We start from the raw sequence: 8,424 nt of genomic DNA, 5'->3' as shown, positions 1-8,424 counted from the left end.
TACTGTTCTTACGCAAGGAAACAGCTCCTAAAGACCATTTCCCACCACCTCCCTTCTGAGAGCCTAGGGGATCATCTGACACAGATCCAGCTGCACAGGAACTCCCCCAGAGATGGAATTACAGGCAGAATAACAGGGAGGACTGCATGCTGCCAGAGACAGTAATAAGGGGAAGAGAAATTGGGGAGGCTCCATCAAACAGCAACCTATGCCAGGCTGTGAGGCCAAGAGCCTCTCTACTCATTCTCTAACCACCAGGGATAGATCCATCCAGCTCCCATCAAAATTCAAGAGCAAACTGGCTRTCAATTTCCAACCATAGCAACCCAGCCCTTCCTCTTGCCCTTTCAAGGCTATTAACTGACCTGAGATACTTGCACAAGATACACTTGCTTTAAGAAATGCTGATCCCAAAAGGAAACAGCTGTGCTCCTGGGGGCAGTAGATAGAGACAGCCCAGATATCCCCTCCACAGGCACAAGAAGATGCTAGTAGGGGTCAGATTTTAGTGTCTTGAAATACGAGCACAATGTTTTCCTGGATGGGGATGAGAAATAATTCAGAGCAGAAGTCTTGACATTATCCATCTCTCCCTTACACAGAAGCAAAATCTCAAGACAAACTCTCCCTAATTTGCCTACTATAAATACTCCAAACCACTTAAAATGGCTATGTTAAAAGAGAACTGGTAATTTAATAGTGGTCTCCACTTAATTAGATTAGGTTCTTCTTGAACTCACGGGCTACAATCAGCTGATCCTCCTTCGTCAGTATTATCCCATCAGCTGCTATGCTGATGTGAACATCAACCCCCCTCTGTGCCCAGGCCTCAAGAGCCACTGACATAGGAAGCCTGGGGACCAGGAGCTGGTACTGTGACCCAGCATAGCATGTGTGCCCCAACCCTGCACTGAAACACCTACTTGCTTGGGCAGGGGCAAAGTGCTCCCTCAATGAGGACCAAGCTTTGGGGCCTGCCCTGCAGCCAGGATTCAGCTAAGATGAGCTTTCTGCTGAGAAAATAGCTCCTATTCACCACTCAGGCAAAGCTGTTCATGGCTTCCCTTGCCACATTCACGCATCTTTCACGTTCACTTTCCTTAACCGCTATATTCATGGCCAGAAAAAATATGGCGCATAGGCATGGGTACAATGGTCACAAGGAGACAGAGACTGACCAGTTTTCAGCCCAGGCAGCTGGCTGAGCCCCTTTAGAGAATCACATGTAAATACCCACTTTCATGCCACCCCATATTAATGAAGAAGTGATGGGTGAGTTCAGGGCAAATCATGTAGTAACTGGAGACTTGAGATGAAATCACAGGGCCCATCTATCCTGCAGGCTGTTGCACTACCAGGCCTGCCATGGACCACGTCTGTGCCGCATCATGCAAAGCTCTGGGTCCCAGAGCAGACCAGCTGCATCTATACAGTGACACGTCCGGGCTGCTTAGCACTGCTGAAAATACACAGTGCTGTGACAGCCTGGTGCTAAAGTTGTTCCATCACATCAGACGTTTAAGGCAGCATCTCTACACTACATCATGTGGGTATTTGCACTTGAGTTAGGCTAATAACTAACAGCACAGCTAGTCCTCTCTGGAAGTAAGAACCACATCAAGCCAGAGAGAACAGAGGATAGCGCTATCTTGGGCTCTCATGTCCTCAGAAGACTAAAGCAGATGTTAACAAATCACAAACATAACCAGAAGCTTTTAAAGTATACCTTGTTTACATCTGAATCCTCTCTTGGAGCTGAGTAGTTCCCCCCCCCCCATTTTGTGGGTTACTGAGGTTAGCTGGAAAGGTGGCGGAGTTTGTAGCCTGAGCATCATTGATAAAAAGACAGAAAGTCACCTGGAAGGAAGACAGAGGTATGCTTGTTCTGATCTTGGGGCAGAGGGTGGACTTTTTGAACTCTTGAGGGTCTTGTCAGGCATCCCTTACAATCCAACCATCCATTCATCCTGTCCCTATTGCAGCAGTCCAAGTGTTGCTCTCCTTAGGGTCTGATCCAGTTCCCGCTCAAATCCAGGCTAACGCTGGGACTGCTTTTAAGCTGCTGGATTCCACTGATATCCTTCCTATCCAGGTTCTTCAGTCTCCATGTAGGAAACTTACCTCTATCCCTTATCAGGGCTGTATTCTGCACAAGTTGCCCCCTCGACAAAACATCATCAGATTTCAGGAATTAAAATTCTCAAACCTTTCTCTTTCCATCAGCAATGGAGGAAACTGGCTTTAATGACAGACAATTTGCTCTTCGATATGTTCTTAATTAATATTAAAATCTATGTCAGGTTGTTTTGCTGGGTTTTTAAAATCTTTTCTCAGTTGTTATTTATTCTTTTCGATTTTTTATTTTACCTCGTTAATGTAGTTGTGATTTAGATGCAGTTTCCTCTCTCCGCCGCACTTAATGAGTCGTCAGCTTTATTCACTCTCACCCGCATCCTCATGGGAGCATGCTTTGATTTTCTAGTGGGTGCATGAAAACACAGATTAAAGCAATTAGACAGAAATAATCTTAGGGAAAGGGGAGAGAGATCCAGAGCGCCTAATTATACCATTTTAATCAAGACACAATTATGCAGAGACTTTTATAGATTATAAATTAACCAAACTCCAAAGGCAGGGGGGAAAAAATCATTTTAAATATGGTTCATTATGCTTGTTGTTTCTGCCTTGTGATCTCTCCCAAACCAGACTGCAGGGTTCATTTCTGGACAGAGCTTTGCAGGAATGGAAGAGAAACAGACTCAAGAGCCCCTGCTTGCTGGGACTGAAGTCTAGAAAGGGCCTCTGGGCAAGGGCAGGGAACCATAGCCACAGTTCTTGCCCACTGAACACACTAGTCTTTTCCTGATGAACCAGGGAAGTGCATCTGCCAACAGGCCAAGCTGTACTGAAGACATCCAGCTGCCTGAGCGGGTCAGATAAGGAAAGATCCAATTCAGAGGTCTGCATTTCACTTTCCCTAAACGTGCTAAGCTGCCAGTGAAGGACTGTGGGTACTGTAGTCTAAGAAGCAATTTCCTAAGAAGCAAACTACAAACATCCCAATTAGAAACATAGTGAGTGGGCAAACAAAACACATCAGGCTGGATGTGTTGTCTTGTGAACCTTGGAGGAACTTAAGCCAGCTGCTCCAGATTTATAGCTGCTCCAGATTTATTGCAGCAAAACTGCAAGGCACTCAGGCTCTCAGAGCACGTAAGAAGGTGCTCTGCTCTCTGACATCTCCACAGAGGAGCCAGGAGACCCCCCTCACCAAGACCTCTGGGGAATTCAGTTTCTCATGTAGCTGTCAAACTACTTTATGACGGGGAAGGTACCTAGACCTCACACAGAAAGAGTAGGCCAGTTCAGGCACCTCCAATTTTGTAGTTTCAGCCCAATATGACAAGAGAGAGTGATGTCTATGAGGCACTCCAATGTGCTGCCCTGGATTGCTGCAAAGACAGCACAACTGGTCCCTTCTACACCAGTGTGCCGCACTCTGGGAGATAGGAAAGGGCTTACAGTAGCAATTCCTGGCTTCCTGCAAGGTTTGCCAGCAGGTCTTCTGAAAGATTTTATTGCACTTTGGCCTGCCCAAAATAGATCCTCTCCAGAAGAGATTACTGCTGGGTCCCTCACCTTTCTCACAAGAACTCCTCTACCTGTCAGAGGTCCACCAYGCCTCTCTCCATTGCCACAGTCATCTCTTGCCAGCAGAAGTACTGAAATGGCTGCTACATTCCCCAGTAAGGGAGATCCTCATACCTGCCCAGGGACCAGCTTCAACTAGCATCCACCATGAAAGGCAACCCTGGACATATTCATGCAGGTTGTCTGCAAGGTGGAGACAGCTGAGAGRTGCCCAGAGCTGCTCTATCTGGGTGGCAGGGACACCACCAGGATAGACAGCTGTGGAAGAAAGGGATAGTGTCAGCAGTGGGTCCCAGGGACTGATGGACATGCAGTTGCCCATGTATTAAGCCTGAGACTCTGTGGTCCTGCCAAGGACTGAAAGGCATCACCCTCCCTCAGCTGCCCTGCACCAGAGCCACATTGCACTCATAGCACAGGGGCACAGGGCAACACCCAGAGCTACCCACACTGTATCCACCACCAGTGTCCCTGTGGAGGAACTGCAGTGGTCTGACTGGGGCCAGCTGTGAGGAGCAGGGACATTCCTGTGACATCTTTCTTCTGCATTTTCCTCACCCATTTTCTCCTGCCCCTTCATGCAGAGAAGCAAGCAGGGTTGCAGGCTCTCACTCTGCTCTTGCTCCCTCTGCCTTCTACGYCTAGGGCAAAGCTGAAAAGGGCTTTAGGGGTGGCTGTGTTCCCTAACCCAAGGGCTCGGTCCAGTGGGTGAGCGGTGGTATCGGAGTGCCCTCTGCTGGCCCCATTTCTGGACTATTTGGACTGTCTACGTTTTGCACACCACCGGCCTCACACACACTCCCCTGGAAAGTTGCATCTCAGCTTGCCTCACCCCTGTCGCCACAGTGGGCATCACTCCAGTGGCAATGTAAGCCAGCCCACAAGCAGCATAGAGTCCAGTCAGTGCTGCCACCAAAACCCGCCAAAGAGCCAGCCTGATGGGGAAGCAGGGACAAAAATGATGATAAACCAGTGTGTGGCTCTGCACATGTGAGTGCGAGGGGCAGGCATTGCTCTGTCGCTTAGCAAGTGTTGCTGCAGAAATGTAGTAGGGGCTTTTTGGATACAGTTCCAGTGCTGTGGGAGGAAAAGTCCATCTCCCACTCCTCTGCTCCAAGAGGCAAGAAAATCAGAGGTATGGTGAAAGGGACTGAAGAAGAGCATGCTGTCATCCTGGAGACTTTGTGCCATTCAGATGGCTGACCTTGTGATGGGAGAGGGTGCATTTGCCACTTTGAGTGAGTCTCCCCTTACTTATGTTTGCACAGAGCTGAGGGAAAATGTCCTGGCCATTCACCTGCTCTGGATGACTGGGAGGCCTGTGATCGCTCTAGGACATGCATGCCTTCATTCTTCACTTCAGGTTTTCCTCCGGAGACCCTATATATATTACCCTAGGTTTCCGCTACCCCAGTCTGCCACAGTGAAACTGGCAGGGATCATTCTGCCTGCAGGCAGAACACTCAGGTTCAGAGCTGCCGGTGGAGTCCCAGGCCATGCTAAGAAATCTCCTTCAATGGTGTACGCAGAGCATGGATCTGAAGTCCCTTCAGATCTATACTGATTTACACTGGCAGAAAACCTGGCATATTATCTCTCAGCTCCAGAGTTACAGAGGTGACCTTCTATTGAAATCGGCAGAGGGGAGAAGGAGAGATTGATACTATAATCTGAGGAGTTTAGGCACTTCTGTGGAGCTGGCCACTTTGTGCTTTGGTATCAAAGTCATTCAGGCAGGGATAACACTGACCTGACAGATAAGATGTGAGCTAATTAGCAATGCTCCTTTCAAGCTCCTTTCAAACTCAAGTGCTGCAGAAATGCTGAATACTAGGTCTGGTTATCGTTCAGAAGAACTGTAAATTGGAAACAGGTGATGGAAACTGGATTATGCAGGGAAATAGTTTGGTTTTGAGACTGGGGTGCTGTGCTGAAGGTTTCAGGGGCCTATGAGGAAGAGATGGTGAGGTGCTGGACACCCAAAGTACCAGGGTGAAAGTAGATGAGATGAGCCCTGGATGCATTCCCAAGGGAGTGTTCCTCCCTCATATCATGGATAGGCAGCTGAGCCTGAGGAGAACTTCCATCAGGATTTGCCTTTTGCAGGTATTACAAAACAAAAGCAACAACAAAAAAAAAAACACATACAGAGGAAGGAGTTTGCTTTTAGAAGAGTAAACAGTGGTGCTCTGGAGCTTCAGCAAGTGGAACAGCACTGTGTCCTGCACTGGAAGAAGTCACTGAAATTGCTTAGATGTGCAGTTCAAGAAAAGACTTTAGCATGGGACAAGTACATCATGTAGCCACTGGAATTGCTTGTGGCCTTAAAATGCTGTACATGGCAGCTATTTGCCAGGGAGGAAGCTAGGAGCAGATATTGTTCTTCCCCGGTCTTAGAGTAATCCAAGAAGTAAAATGATAGCATTAAAGTAGAGCAGAAACTGGGCTTTCCTTTTCCCCAGCTTTTTTTTAAAGATGGGCTGGAACCACTGCCCTCTCTTCCCCCTCCTACAGCCATCTAAATGTTGAGCCACGGACAGTGTGGAGCCAGTCTCTGTTCCTGTTAAGCTGAAGTGCTGGAAGAATCACAGGCCAATAAAATTTTGTCTGCTACAGATATGTCACTTTACAGAGGACAACTCCAGTTTGATAGAAAACCCATTGCCTCTTCCAAATAGTCTGAGCTATTCTGGATGCCATGGTGTCACCTGGTGAGCAAGCAAGCTGGAATGCAACTGCTGTTTTACCAGACCCACTTACTTAATTTCCAAATTCTGCAGTTTGTTTACCTGTGAATGAGCCTGTCAGTATCACAAGGGATCCAGTTTTAAAGGCACCAAAACAAGTGAAAGGCAGCCAATAACTCCTCCTTCCTTTCTCTTCACTGCCCAAATGCAGGTACCCAAGGTGTTGGCACAGGTCCCATTCTCCATGGTCCCCTGGCTAAACCCCAACCAAGAGGGTGTCAGGCCAGGAGTTCCCTGGGATACTGTAAATGAAAATGCTTTTCTGCAGCTGAAATTGAAATCCCATTATCCAAACTGGATCATTTCCAAGTAGCACAGATGCCCTCAGCCTGTTCTCTTGCCTGCTAGGTACCAGCCCCTACCAAAGAAGTCAATGCACATTGCTGGTGTCCTGAAGCAGTGTGATAGGGACAAGCTTTGGGAGCATCTCAGGGTTTGCAAAACTCTCAGRGAAAAGTCAGGGCTGGATTCCTGTCCCACCCAGACTGGATTCTGATAAAGAGAGAAGGGAGATAGGAATCTGCATTAGATTCCTGGAATAGACCCTAGCTGCAGCTCTCTGCACACTTTCTCACTCCCTCCAGATCTCTGTATGGCCTTCTCCCCTGTTCCTACGCACATTGTTCTGCGTGGGCCCCAACTGCGAGGGAAGCTGCAAGGGAACAGTAAAGCTCTTCTGTGATGTGGGACCTTTTTTATCAGGAGCCTACCCCACATCATCCATCTATGGATATGGTCCTGGTGTCAGTGATTCCAGCTTCTCTTCCAGACCTGAATTCAGGAATTTACAGAATTCCTTCTCTAGGATTGCTGTTTGCTTCCACCACCCTGCAAGTTCCTCATTAGATCACCTGGAAGGCAAGGAGCAATGTGTGAAACAAGTCTCCTGCACAGGACCCCCAGCTCCATCAGTGGTAGCTGGGCCCTAAAAGCTAAGCACCTACTAGGTATTTTGAGCCTGATCCCAACATGCAGAACCCCAGGGCACAGGCAGCTCTTCAAATAAACAGAGCGCTGTAAATGACCACTGCAAAAAAACCATGGGAGGGAGTGAAAAAAAGGATACAGAGAGTAAAGCAGTAAAATATATACATCAGAGGGCAGTGGAGACATGATGAGTAATGTGGAGATGCAGAGCAGGAGAAAGACGGCAGATGAAATGATATTCACAGAGAGCTGACTATAGGGAAAAAGAAAGGGAGAGAGGGATACAGAGGGAAGGACACACATGCAGAGAAAGAGAACACAGGGCAGGGAAGAGAAAGCGGAAGTTAGGGAAAAGGGGAGGGGTCTGGAGGGACTGCCTGATGTCAAATCTGATAGAAAAGAGGATTTATCTGCAAAAAATAACCCAGATCTAAGCCACATCTTCAGAGCAGCTGCATAGAGAGCCATAGCACTGCATAGCTGTCCTTAAGCAAGAGTGAAAAAAAAGGGCTGGTGCAGAGTGCAAGCCAAAGCAGGGCTTTGCCCTGCCATACCAGGAGACTGCTCTCCAGCGTGGAAGGACAGAAAGCAAGGCAAGGCAAGACAGGGCAGGGCAAGGCAGGGCAATGTCAGGGCAAGACGGCTCTTTCCAGGGTCCTGACCAGAGCCCACAGCCTCCCAACCCCAGGCCCCACAGCCCCTGCCCTCTTTTCTGCCTCCTCTCTAGTCCAGAGGGCAGGGGCTGTTCTTGAGACTTCAGTTAAAAAGATAGTGGGCTTCCTGGAGTTAACTGAGTAGATGGAGAAGAAACACACAGTCAAATGGATGTAAAATATGTCCTCTCTCCCACCAATAATTTCAGCAGTGGGGCTGTATTTGTTAAGGGCAGGGCTGGTAACTTGTAGCAAAGCCTGTGCCCAGGGCTGGGGAGCTGAATAAACATGAGGCCTTTCCATAGACATAATTCTGTCCTGTTTGGGCAGGACAGCTTAAGAATCAGCCATGCACGTACCTTAGCCCTATGCAGGACGTGCCTCACTCCTCCTCAGRCTAGACTCGCAGTACTCCTGGCCTGTGGTGCCCTAGCTCTATCTGGGCG

The sequence above is a fragment of the Rhea americana genome, unplaced genomic scaffold (assembly GCF_003343005.1).
Source record: "Rhea americana isolate MKP2758 unplaced genomic scaffold, rheAme1 scaffold_85, whole genome shotgun sequence".
NCBI classification, from domain to species: Eukaryota; Metazoa; Chordata; class Aves; order Rheiformes; family Rheidae; genus Rhea; species Rhea americana.
This window is presented reverse-complemented; position numbering follows the sequence as displayed.